The sequence below is a fragment of the Colobus angolensis genome, unplaced genomic scaffold (assembly GCF_000951035.1).
Source record: "Colobus angolensis palliatus isolate OR3802 unplaced genomic scaffold, Cang.pa_1.0 Scaffold446, whole genome shotgun sequence".
In the NCBI taxonomy this organism is placed as follows: domain Eukaryota; kingdom Metazoa; phylum Chordata; class Mammalia; order Primates; family Cercopithecidae; genus Colobus; species Colobus angolensis.
Window position 1 is genome coordinate 1,235,517 of NW_012117888.1, and position 13,287 is coordinate 1,248,803.

Below are 13,287 nucleotides of genomic sequence, written 5' to 3' on the forward strand. Positions count from 1 at the left end.
CCCAGTACCTCAGTTCAAAATGCAGAAATCACCGGTCTTCTGTGTCCTTCGCGCTGGGAGCTGGAGACTGCAACCGTTCCTATTCGGCCATCTTGCTCCAACCAATCTAGCATCTTTTTAAGCCTCCGTATATACCACACAGTTAACTGGAAAATGCCTTGAGGGAAACATTTACTAAGAATGCATGGATCACCTTAATATGTTTTTATTATCTCTAGAACATTACCCCTCAAGGTTTAGCTTTTTATGTTTCTCTGAGGCCTGAACATAGCTGTTTATATTTTTATGCCTCCCTCATAGTGCTTCTTGGTTGGTGTGACATTAGCTACTCTAACAAGAAGAAGCCACTTCAAATGGATTAAGAAAAATAATGTTCTGGGAACTTCTAAAAATCCTTTGTTTAGGTGTTTGACTTCCTCTTGTTAGAGTAGCTTAAAAAGTTGGTGGCAAAAAGATTAAATGAAGCAACCATTTTATTTACCATGAAAGATACATAGGACAGGGGGATAGGTTTTACTCATTCCTGTATCACAAACATAATTTTTGTCTCATAGATTGTGGCTTAATGAATATTTGTGGCATCAATGCATGAATAAATGAGAAAACCGGCAAGTATTTTCATTTACTAAGTAGCCTGAGGGAAGTCAGGCTGAGAGTTGTTAATGGAATAATATGTATCCTGAAATTTTCATGAATTCTAAATTAGTTAACTGCTAAATATTTTGTAATGGAAAATGATGTAATTAAATGAGCTCTAGACCGGGAGCCAGATATCTCAGATTTTTTCTCTGTAACCTTAGAAAGATTACTTTACCTTTTTTGAAGGAAGGTATTGGACAGCAAAACCTCAAAACTCTAACTTTGTATTATATTATGGGTTTCATCACAGCAATAAGAAGGGAATTACCATTACTGAAATGCCATGGTGACAATAGGTATATAAATACAAGGGTAGGGACTTTTTATTCTTTTTGTTCATTCTCAAGGATGATATAGGATGAGGTGAGTAGTGACTATAAGGCATACCTGTCATATAGAGACAGACATTTTATATACGCAGTTTTAACCCAGTAACTACTCTGAATATCCAGTGTGCTCTAGTTGGCAGGAAATATTTAGTATTAATGGTTAAGGATTGAAGAACTCAGTTTTAAGGGAAAAAAAACGAAGAAAAGTGGAATATTGCATTTTAACAATATTTTACTTACCTTTGGGCTATTTGCTTTACCTGGAGACTGAAAGAAAGATACATACCTAGGACTGGAGGTAGAACTGAGAATAACATGTCCCAGGGCACCTGGTAGGAATGATATTTAACATTGGTAGGGAGAAGAGTCAAAGTTATGCTTTACTAGTTTCTAAATTTTAGCAATAAGTGGGTCCATTAGTGGAGCATGTGTTTGGCTCCAAGCTAAGCTTTTTTTCTTAATAATTACAACAGCAGTTCCGGATGCATTAACATATAAACCACTCTTGTTCCAGCCTGAAACATAAAGAGGGCCAAGGTACCTCTAAACTAGTGGGATATATTCTTTCAACATGGTGGACCCTTTCTTAACTCTTCTGCATTCCTAGCTATGTGCTGCTTCTGAGACAACCAAGACATGGTTCTATCACTTTGGCCCAAAGTATATCATCAATTTGAAATGAAATTGAGTTTCTGTCATGCTGTTCTATCCGTGAGGATTAGATAGTTTAAAACATAAAAATCAATGTGCTGTAACTGAAGTTAGGAAAATGTGACACCATCAGCAGTAAGACACAAAGATAGGATTTAGTAAATACCTGCCTGCCCTGGACTTCTCCCGGGAATGACAGAGCCTAAACTTTGGCAAATATACTAGGAATTTTAATAGAATCACCTTTGCTGAAGTTATGTTTTATCAAGCAGATATAGTCTGCATCTTGGGATTTGGTGCTGAGCATGTACTAGAAAATTCTTGACTGCCTAAGAAATTTTATTCAATAGGTTAAGTCAGTTTAGTACAAAAGTCTTCTTTTTTATTTTATTCTTGTCCTCGGCCTGGTTGTTTAATTCCTCTAAGCAGAAGCATTGGAGAATAAAATGTCAAGCATTTCATTTTTCTGTTCATTTGTGAGTGCTAGCAAAAATAATCAATATGAAACAAAATATGACTTACTATTTTTTTAGATAAAGAAAAGAAAATTAAGTTTTTCTTTAATGAACACAAATAAACAAAGCTGCATTAAAAATAGTAAAACTTTTCGGTGCCTTCTAATCATCCTGTACCCAGGGCCCCAGTATTTGCAAATTTGATATTATTACTTTTCTAGGTGCTCACAAAATTGGTATTTACTTATTCAAATTTGCAACCTTTGAACTGCTTAAGTTGACAATTTATTTTCTTATATTAGTCCTTAGGACAAAGAAAATCATCTCTGCTTTGTGTTATTCTCTTACATGGACTTACCTACTTAAAAAAAAAAGAAAGAAAAAACAAAGTAAGAAAAACGAAAAGAAAACAAAAAACTGATATTCTCACTGTGCCAAGCCTAGTTACAGAGATTTATTTTATTTTTTCTTAAACTTCTGAACCTTAGTTTAAACTATTACAAGCCCAATCCTATATTTTTTTAATCTCTTCCTGTGTAATAAACTATCCCAAAGCTTAGAACTTAAAGCAATGAATGTTTATTAGCTCACTTTCTGTGGGCCAGGAATCTGAGCATAGCTTAGCTGGGCACCTTGGGCTCAGTGTCTCTTGGAAGGCTGTAATCCAGGTGTTGGCCAGGTTGCAGTCATCTCATGGCTCAACTGAGAGCAGATCTGCTTCAAGTTCACTTCTGTAGCTGTTAGCAGGCTTTAGGGACTCACTGACTATTGTCTGCAGGTGTAAGTTTCTTGCTGTGTGGGCCTTCTCACAGTAAAAAGGTAACTTTTCCTAGAGCAAGGTTTTTGAAAAAGAGAGACAGAGAAGCAAGAGTGGGCATCTCCAGGGTCGAAACCACAGTAGTTCTGCAGCCTAATCTTGGAAGTGATATACCATCACATCTGCCATATTCTATTAAATAGAAGCAAACCAATAAGTCCTGCCCACACTTAAGGGGAAGGTATAACATGAGAGTATGAGTACCAGAAGGTGGGGATTGGTGAGGGCCATGTTAGAGACTGCTTGTCACAATTATCCTCCACCAAAATCACTCACCTTTCTATCCATGGCCTTTACAAATGCTACAATGCTCATCTTGGACTTCTCTCTCTTTGAAGCCTTATTCAGCTTTATGGAGTATTATTTTTATCTCCTCAGAGTGCTAATAGAACACATGGTTAGTATTTATCTAGATATTAAGCATGTTTTAGTGGAATTTCAGATATTCTTTCAGATATCGCTGCCTCATCATCTCAGAGTATACATTCCTGGCGAGGAGACCACATCACAAGCTCATCTTGAATCACTCTACCTCAATGTTTGGATCAATGCTTCTCACTTAGCTGACATTCAGTGAGTACCTGTTTCTGTGGCTAAGTCCTTTAAAAAAATGCCACAGGTACCTGAGAAGAATGCTGAACTGGAATTGAACCATTTCTAAAGTGTTACTAATGTAGCACTCTGGAACTCTTCCAATAAATCCATAGAGCAGCGAGTACTCATCTCAGTACAATGAACACCATCTATGCTAGAGGAGCCAGCAATTTTAAAGAAGATATCCGAGTTTCTCAGAAACCGCTCTGTATTATCTGTCACTTAAAATTCTGGTCACTTTAACAGTTCTAAGTTCTGGCAAAACAGTACAAAGGAGGTGTAGAAGATGTACTCTCTCTCAAAAAGAGGCTCTGACCTAAATTCAGACCATCCTGGCTGTAAGCTTGTGAGCTTCCAAACACTTAGAGGCATTCAAGGCTTAGAGCATTTGCTCTTGAAAGTGGGGGTGTTCACACAAGTCAAAAATGTAGACCACCAAAGTGGTTTCTTCTGGAAGATTCTGATCTTTCCATGTCTGTACTTTGTAGCATCAAATGGCTTTGGGGTCCTGAAATTAATATCCATTCTCTATAGATAACCACCTCTCTCCAGATCCTTTTGTTTCCTTTTGTGCTGAATGTACTGCTTTTTCATCCAAATAAACTTGTTCAGAATTTTGAAGTTGGACTGTTTGAAAAACAGTAAGGTTTTAGAGTTAACTGGAAGGAAAGAGGTGATCCAAGAAGGCCTCTACCTCACCTACATACAGTTATACACATACACTTATAGCAAACTTTGTTGTCATTTGAGAAAATGACATTTGTCATATTCTCCTACAAAAATCTTTGACTTAGCAACCAGAGTAAAGAAAGCAATATTAATTCACTTTTAGACTACGGGAAACCCAGAGGGGTGAGAGAGTGGGGAGGAAGTAGGGGATGAGAAATTACTTAATAGGTATAGTCTACACAATTCAGGTAATGGTTTCACTAAAAATCCAGACTTCACCACTACGCAATATATCCATGTAACAAAACTGCATGTCTACCCCTTAAATTTACATTAAAAAACAGAAAAAATCAAACTATCACATGTACTCAAATATATACAATTATTATGGAGCAATAAAAAATAATTAAATAAAAAGAGTGGGGTAAAGCGAACATGCCTTCGGATGGGCTCATTCCTAGTGAATAGTATAGAATGATATTTCTCCAAAAGGTCTGTGGGAATAGGAATAATGGGAAGCGAGATCTCCTTGACATCTAGGTCTGACAGACTCCAAGACAAAGTGTAGTTAATCATGTGTAGAATATTGTTTATACTTCAGTCAAATGGTTACTTTCCTCTAATATCTTGGGTGGTCTGCTTCACTTCAGGTGAAGAAGACTTTTTTTCTATGCTAGGAGGCAGAAGGATCAGGACTCCTAGGTTACAAAGTGCTTCAAAAAAATTTCTGCCACTAGGTATTGATTAAACTAAGAGGGCTAACAAATTTTAAAATATGAGCAATAGTAAATCATTTTCAACTACACACTTGACTAAGTAATACTCTCCATGACAATGTAGAAAGACAATTTTTGTCATAGAAAATAGATCATTATACTTTGTTTCTGTAAAGCATTTCTGCTTTTCAAATTGCCTTCATGTATGTATCTCATTTTACCCATGACATTTTGTTATTGAAAGAATAAATGGAAAAAAAACTCATGTTTATTTATATAATAATGAATGTATGTATCTCAAGCAGAGTTCATTTTAAGTAATATGGAGAAATATATACAAATAAAGAAAAGCCTAACACTGGAGTACCAAGAATAACTGAGTATGCTCCGTAGGGAAGATGAGTTAAAATCTACAGAGCAAAACCTGCTGCTTTTTATAAAAAAAAAAAAAAAATAACTAATCTTCCTGACTCCAGTTTCTTACCATTGTAACAATTTCAGTACACTAAACTGCACCTGCAGGGTAGGCTTCAGTTTCCCACCACTCATCTTCGATTTACCCAGTTCCCTCTACCTTCTCCATTTTTTGCCGGATCTAAAAACTTTCAAGATCCAGTTCAAATACCTTTTTCATAAAGTTCTTAACCACCTTACTAGTTGAAAGCAATGACTTCCTTGTATTTCCAAAGCATTTTATTTCTATTTGTCTCATGATATTTATCACTTATTCTGTACTAGAAATGCATTATATATGCATATATGCACAAGTATATCTGTGCATACATTTATGTTCCTCTAGTATATTCTGCTAGGTAATCTTCTCTGAAGGGTCTTCTTTTTCCTCTATAATGCATGCAATCATGCAGTAGACTTTTAAGAAGGATTTTCAGGTTAGAATGCTCAAGCATACAGATGATACAAATGATAGTGCCTTATAATTTTTTTAAGTTATATTTTCTTAGAATTACCAGATCACATATTGTCAAAACATAATATCCTCAAATTTATAGAGTGTTAAGGTTTGGAGATCAAGCTCTCTTATTTCCCAAATGTAGAACTTCGAGTCTTGAGAGGAGAGGTCATTGGCTTAGGATCACAAAGCTAGTTGGTAAAAACCCTGGGGTAGAACTCTGGGATGCTGATGCTGAAGTCAGTGCTATCACATCAGCCTGCACTGCCTCTCTCAGGAGTTGAGATGGATCTCAGGAGACTCTTCCAACAGACTCTGTTAAATTATATCCATGTATTACTTACCTTTTTCATTTTTATTCAGTTCTTTGACAGAGTCACAGTTGATGCAAGAAAAGGCTTTGTAGCAAAATTGTAGTATTGATACTCGCCACTACTAAAAGCCACAGACTGTAATATCTATTACTGGAGAAATTAATCAAATGGGAATGGATGATGTGCTGAAGAGATTTGTACCTTAATCCATGGATTAACTTTTGTCATGTTTATGTAGATGATTTGAAACAAGTCTAAAATCTATGAAATCTCTTTTTAAATTATTGCACACTAGAGTAAAAGGGGTTACACAGGATCTGAAGTACAACAAATGGATATATTGATTGATCAGATTTTTTTGCTTTGATAATGTTGCACGGGATGAATTGGATGTCACAAAATTTATTGCCCTATGCAGAAGAAGACTTAACCAAATTATGCAATATTGACTATAGTAATTGGGTTATAAGAACCCACAGATACCTAAATCCATTGCAGAATTGCCCAATGTGTCCAAGTACTGAAAACTCTTAAATGGATGTACATTTGCTCAGAACCAAAACATGTTGTTGCTAAGTATCTTTCAAACTTTTGTTTTTATAATTTAATAAGTCTTTTACACTACATTACACAATTGGGGGATGGCAGGAGAACATTGAACAGAGATGGCAAAAACACATTGAAAGAATATGAATAATTAGAAATAACTGAATTATCAAGACTGCCTTCTTGAGAGCCTTCAAAGTGTGACATATGTATAAGCCAACGTTATCTTTTGAGAGAAAGATATACACACTTTACTCCATATCTTCTTTACTGATCTTTTGTGATTTCGTTTCACAAACTCAGTGTCTTCCTTTTTTTATCTTTTCTACAAGGAATCAGCTAACTTCTGCAGTTGGCAGTGATTCTTTAGCTAACTCTCTCCAGATTTCATTAATAATATGGATTTCTTTACCCTAGTAGAGGTCACTAACTATTCCTGGATCCACCTTTTACTTGGAAAACACCAAAACCTTTTATCCTTTATATTCTGTGTTTACCCTTTTTGGGCTTTTCTTCATAGAATCTGTGTCCAGGTTTTTGACATTCTTTGGCGCTTATTCCTAAATCTCTGGCTAGGTTGGTGTTTTACAGAATATAAAATATTTGGAATACTTCATTCATCATTGTACCACAATGCAGAGAATTTCTAGAAATTAAATTATCTATGGAAATATGACTACAGGGTCTCAAAATTTTCAAAAGTTCCAACCATTCTGGAGGAGTCACTAACCTCAAATGCAGAAATCATGTTGTCTTATTAAAGCAATAGAGGATTCAGGCTGGGCGTGGTGGTTCATGCCTGTAATCCCAGCACTTTGGGAGGCCAAGGAGGGCAGATCACTTGAGCTCAGGAGTTCGAGATCAGCCTGGGCAACATGGCGAAATCCTGTCTACCAAAAATACAAAAAATTAACCAGGTGTGGTGGCTCGCGCCTGTGGTCCCAGCTACTTGAGAGGCTGAGGTTGGAGAGTTACTTTAGTCCCAAGAAGCAGAGGTTGCAGTGAGCCAAGATTGCACCACTGCACTCCAGCCTGGGTGACAGAGTGAGACTCCTTCTCGAACACACACACAAAAAAGAGAGAGGATTCACATCTTGATAAATGTTCTTAGCCAAGTGTACAAACTTCATTAAGATAAAATTATGCATTTCTCTGGTTTAGTATTTGAAATAGGATTCAGTTGAATTTGGCTCTGGAATGAAAATGTCACATTGGCATTTTCACTATGAGTAACCTTTTATTGCCTTATTCCCCCTGTATTGTTCATAGGTTTACCTCCTTAGAATAACTAATTTAGCTAACCCTGTCAGTGTGATAGGGTGGCAGATTTCCTGAGCCTGTGAAAAAGAGTAAGATCTGAGTGATTCAGAGTGACTTAAACCTGGGTCCCTACATGACCTTAGCAACATGGAGACTGTGCTTTCAAGGCAGTGTGCTCTTTAAGGAATAAGTTCCAGTATAGCTTATTTTGTTGTGAATTTAATATGAAACTAATTATGAAGTTTATGAATAGACATAATCATTTGCTCTTTATTATGATGAATGCAGAACGATGGCTAGAATTTTGCTAATTGGAGACTTGGTAAGAAGGACGATACAAGAGGTTGGGAAAACAAGTTATACAGAGTTGGAACTGATATGGCATATACAAGAAACAGGGAGGAGAGTGCACTTTACAAGCAACATTCTTCTAAAAATTTTTTTTGTCTAGTTTGTTCTTGATTTTGCACAAGACTCATTGTCTGTACAATAAAGCCTAACAAATAATTAATTTTAAAACCCTCTGGATTTTATAAATCAAATGTTTTGCTTAATTCATTAAAACTGTGCCTTTTTATTTTGGAAAAGTTTCAACAAACACAAAAATAGAATAATTTATTAATCCCTTAAGTCCTCATTGTACTGATTGAGCAATCATTAGCTCGTGGTAAACCTTGTTTTTTCTCTCACCCATTCCCTACCATCTCATATTCCGAAACAAATCATAGATATTGTATCTTTATATCAGTAAATGTTTCAGTATGGATCTCTAAAGATAAAAGCTTTTTTAAATCATCAAAAGAAGGAAATTATCACAATTAAATATTTTAAATTACCCCTTAATAAAATAAAATGTCTAATCAATGTTCCAATTGTCACATGCCACTGACATAAATTTATTTTTGTTTTAGAGTTTGTTTGAATCCATGTGCAAATAAAGCTCACAAAATGCTATTGAAAAAATGTCTCTTAAGACTTAAAAAATTATGTATTTTATTTTGAGATAATTGGTAGATACATGCGGTTTTAAGAAACAATTCAGAGAGATCCTGTGTATCCTTTATCCAGTTTCTTCCACTAGTAATAACTTACAAAGCTATAGTATAATATCACAGCCAGAATATTGACATTAATACAATCAAGATACAGAACATTTCCATCACCACAGTATCCCACTTGTACTTTTATAGCCACACCCACTTCCCCTCTCACATCCAACTCCTAATTAACCCTAACAACTACAAATCTGTCCTACATTTATACAGTTTTATCATTTCAAGAATGCACGCTATAAAAATTGAATCACACAGTGAGTAAGCTTTTGGGATTGGCTCTTTTGTTTACTCAGCGAAATTTTTTGGAGATTCATCCAAGATGTTGACTGTATCAATAGTTCATTCATTTCTATTATTTTGTAGGATGTATTCCAAAATGTGGATGTAAAAGAGTTTGTTTATTCATTCACCTATTGAAGGACATTTGAGTTATTTCCAGTTTTTGGCTATTGTGAATAAAACTACTATAAATATTTATAAATACAGATTTTTGTGTGATCATAAGTTTTCATTTTTCTGGGACAAATGCCCAGGATTACATTTTCTGGGTCATATAGTAGTTGCATGTTTTGTTTTTTGAGAAACTGTCAAACTATTTTCCAGAGTAGCTGTACCATTTTACATTCCTATCAGCAGATGGGTCCAATTTCTTCACATCCTCACCAGCATTTGGTATTTTCACTATTTTCATTTTGGCTATTCTGATAGCCATGTAGTGATATCTCATGGTGGTCTCAATTTGCACTTTCCTAATGGCTACATTGATGTTCCTGTGCTTATGTACCATCTGTATATACTTTCCAGAAAAATGTATGTACATCTTTTATCCTTTTCCTTATTGTATATTTTTTGAACTATTGAATTTTGAGACATTTTATATGTTTGAAATACTAGTCTTTTGTTGGCTATGTCATTCACAATTTTTTTTCAACTTTTTAGTTTATTTTTTTATCTTTACATCTTTTTAAAAACAAACATTTTGAATCTTCATGAAATGTAATTTATCAAGTTTCCCCTTGATGGATCATACATTTGTTGTCAAGTCTAAGAAATTTATGCATGGTCCTCAGTCCTCAGTATTTTCATATATATGTGTGTGTATATATATATATAATTTTATAGTTTCTCTTTTACCTTTTAGTCTGTGATCAATTTTTAGTTAACTTTTGTATAAGGAGTGAGTGGTAGGCCAAAGTTAACATTGTTTGTTCTGTTTATTATGACTTTATTGTTTTTGTCTAAGATATATTTATTTTTTGAACCTTTAATGTTCTAAAATGATTTTATTGAAGTGTCTTCTTTCATGGTATATTTATTGAGATATAATTCACACACTATAAAATTCACCCTTTTTTTTTTTTTTTTTTTTTTTTGAGGCGGAGTCTCGCTCTGCCGCCCGGGCTGGAGTGCAGTGGCCAGATCTCAGCTCACTGCAAGCTCCGCCTCCCAGGTTCCCGCCATTCTCCTGCCTCAGCCTCCCGAGTAGCTGGGACTACAGGCGCCCGCCACGTCGCCCGGCTAGTTTTTTGTATTTTTTAGTAGAGACGGGGTTTCACCGTGTTCGCCAGGATGGTCTCGATCTCCTGACCTCGTGATCCGCCCGTCTCGGCCTCCCAAAGTGCTGGGATTACAGGCTTGAGCCACCGCGCCCGGCCAAAATTCACCCTTTTAAAGTGAACAATGCAGTAGCTTTTAGTAAACTGATAAAAATGTTCTACCATGACCACTATTAATTCCAGAAAATTTTCATCATTCCAGAAAAAATCACACTGTCCCTTTTAGTAGTCATTTCTATTCACACTTCCTCCCAGCCGCTGGAAATAACTAACTTTCTTTAAGTCTCTACTTATTTGCCTATTTTAGATACTTCATATTAATAGATACATAAAAGGTATGACCTTTTGTGTCTGACCCCTTACAATTAGCATAACGTTTTCAAGGTTTAACCAAATTGCATAAGTATAAGCACTTCTTCATTCCTTTATATGACGGAATATGTTCAGTTGTATAACTATAGCACATTATGTTTATACTTTCATCAGTGGATGGACATTTGAGTTGTTTTAACTTTTTGACTATTATGAATAATGCTGCTATGAATATTTATGTAGAAGTTTTTGTATAGACATACATTTTTAATTCTTTGGTGTTTATAACAGAGTGGAACTCCATGTTTAACTTACTGAGGAAGTGTCAAACTATTTTCTAAAGCATCTGCATCATTCTACATCCCCACTACCACTACAGGAAGAGTCTACTTTCTCCATATTCTCTCTAATGCTTGCTGATTTCTTTATTTTGGGGGTATGTGATTTTGATCATTGTGGTTTTGATTTGTAGTTCACTAGGGAATCAAGTCCTTATTAACCACTTGTATATGTTTTTTGAAGAGATGTTTATTCACATCCTTTGTCCATTTTTAAGTTGCATTAATTATATATTAATTTTAGGACTGTAAGTTATTTGTATATTCTGCATATGAATTCTTTATCATAAATATGATTTGCAAATCTTCTTTCCCATTCTGTTGGTTGTCTTTTCCATTTATTGATAGTGTCCTTTGAAGCATGGAAATTTTTAATTTTGATGAAACCTTATGTATGTTTTATTTTGTTGCTTATATTTTTGATGTCATTTCTAAGATATCATTTCCTAATTGAAGACTACAAAGGTTTATGGAAATATTTTTAATGATAGTTTGATGCTTTTAGTCTTACATTATGGTCTTTGATTTTATGGTTTCCGTTTTTTGTTAACATTTTGTGATAATTTTTGTATAGGGTGTGAAGTTGGGGACCAATTTAATTTATTTGCTTGTTGATATGCAGTTATTCCAGCACCACTTGTTGAAAACACCATTTTCCCTGTTGAATAGTTTTGACATCTTTGTCAAGAATCAACTGACCATAAATGTCAGATTTTATTTCTTAACTTTCAACTCTAATCCATTGATGTATATGCCTATTTTAATGCCAACTCTAATCCATTGATGTATATGCCTATTTTAATGCCAGCACCACAGAGTCTTTATTGCTGTAGCTTTGTAGGAAGTTCTGAAATCCAAAAGATTATTTTGACTATTTGGGGTCATTGCATTTCCATATGAATTTTAAGGTAACCTTATCAGTTTCTGCAATTAAGACAGCTAGAATTTTGACAGGGATTGCATTGAATCTGTAGTTCAATTTGAGTAGTATTGCTCTCTTAACAATATTACGATTTCCAATCCATGGACAAATCTATGAACAGCAGATACCTACTTTTTCACAGCTTTATTGAGATGAATTGTTATACAAAGTTGTACATATTTAATGTATACAATTTGATAGATTTGAACATATCCATACACGCATGAAACCATCCCCACAATCACAGTAATAAATGTATCCATCATCTACAAAAGTTTACTTTTGCTCCCACCCCCTTTTTGGTAGTAAGAACACAACTTGAAATCTACCCTCTTAGCAAATTTTAAGTGTGCAATAAATACAGGCACTATGCTGTACAGCATATCTCTAGTACTCATTCATCTTGAATAATAGAAACTTTATACCCTTTGAACTACAACTACCCATTTTCCCCTCCCCTGACCCTCATAATCATCATTATTCTCATGCATCTATGAATTTGACTATTTCTGATACCTATTTCTGAGGTAATGTTGGCCTCTTAAAATGAGTTTGAAAGTGTCTTCTCCTCTTCAGTTTTTTTGGAGGAGTTCAAAAAGGACTGACATTAATTCCTTAAATGTTTGGTAGAATTCACTAGTGAGGCCCTCTGATCCAGGACTTTTCTTTTAGCGAGGTTTCTGATTACTGATTCAGTTTCTTTACTTATTATTGGTCTGTTCAGATTTTTCATTTCTTTAAAATTCAATCTTGGTAGGTTGTATGTTTCTAGGAAGTATCCACTTATTCTAAGTTTTCTAATTTGTGTATAGTTCACAGTAATTTCTTATTATCCTTTTTATTTCTGTGATATCAGTTGTAATGCCACCTCCTTTATTTTCAATTTTATTTATTTGAATCATATCACTTTTGCAGTCTTATTAAAGGTTTGTCATTTTTTCATCTGTTCAAAAAACCAACTTTTAGTTTAATCATTTTTTTCCTAGCTTTTCTATTCTATTTTGTTTATTTCTGCTCTAATCTTTTTTTCCCTCTTATTCTGCTGATTTTAGGCTTAGTTTTCTTTCCTCTAGTTTCTTAAGGTATAAAGTTAGATTGCTAATTTGAGGTCTATTCTCTTTTTTTGTTTTTTTTTTGAGACAGAGTCTCGCTCTGTCGCCCAGGCTGGAGTGCGGTGGCCGAATCTCAGCTCACTGCAAGCTCT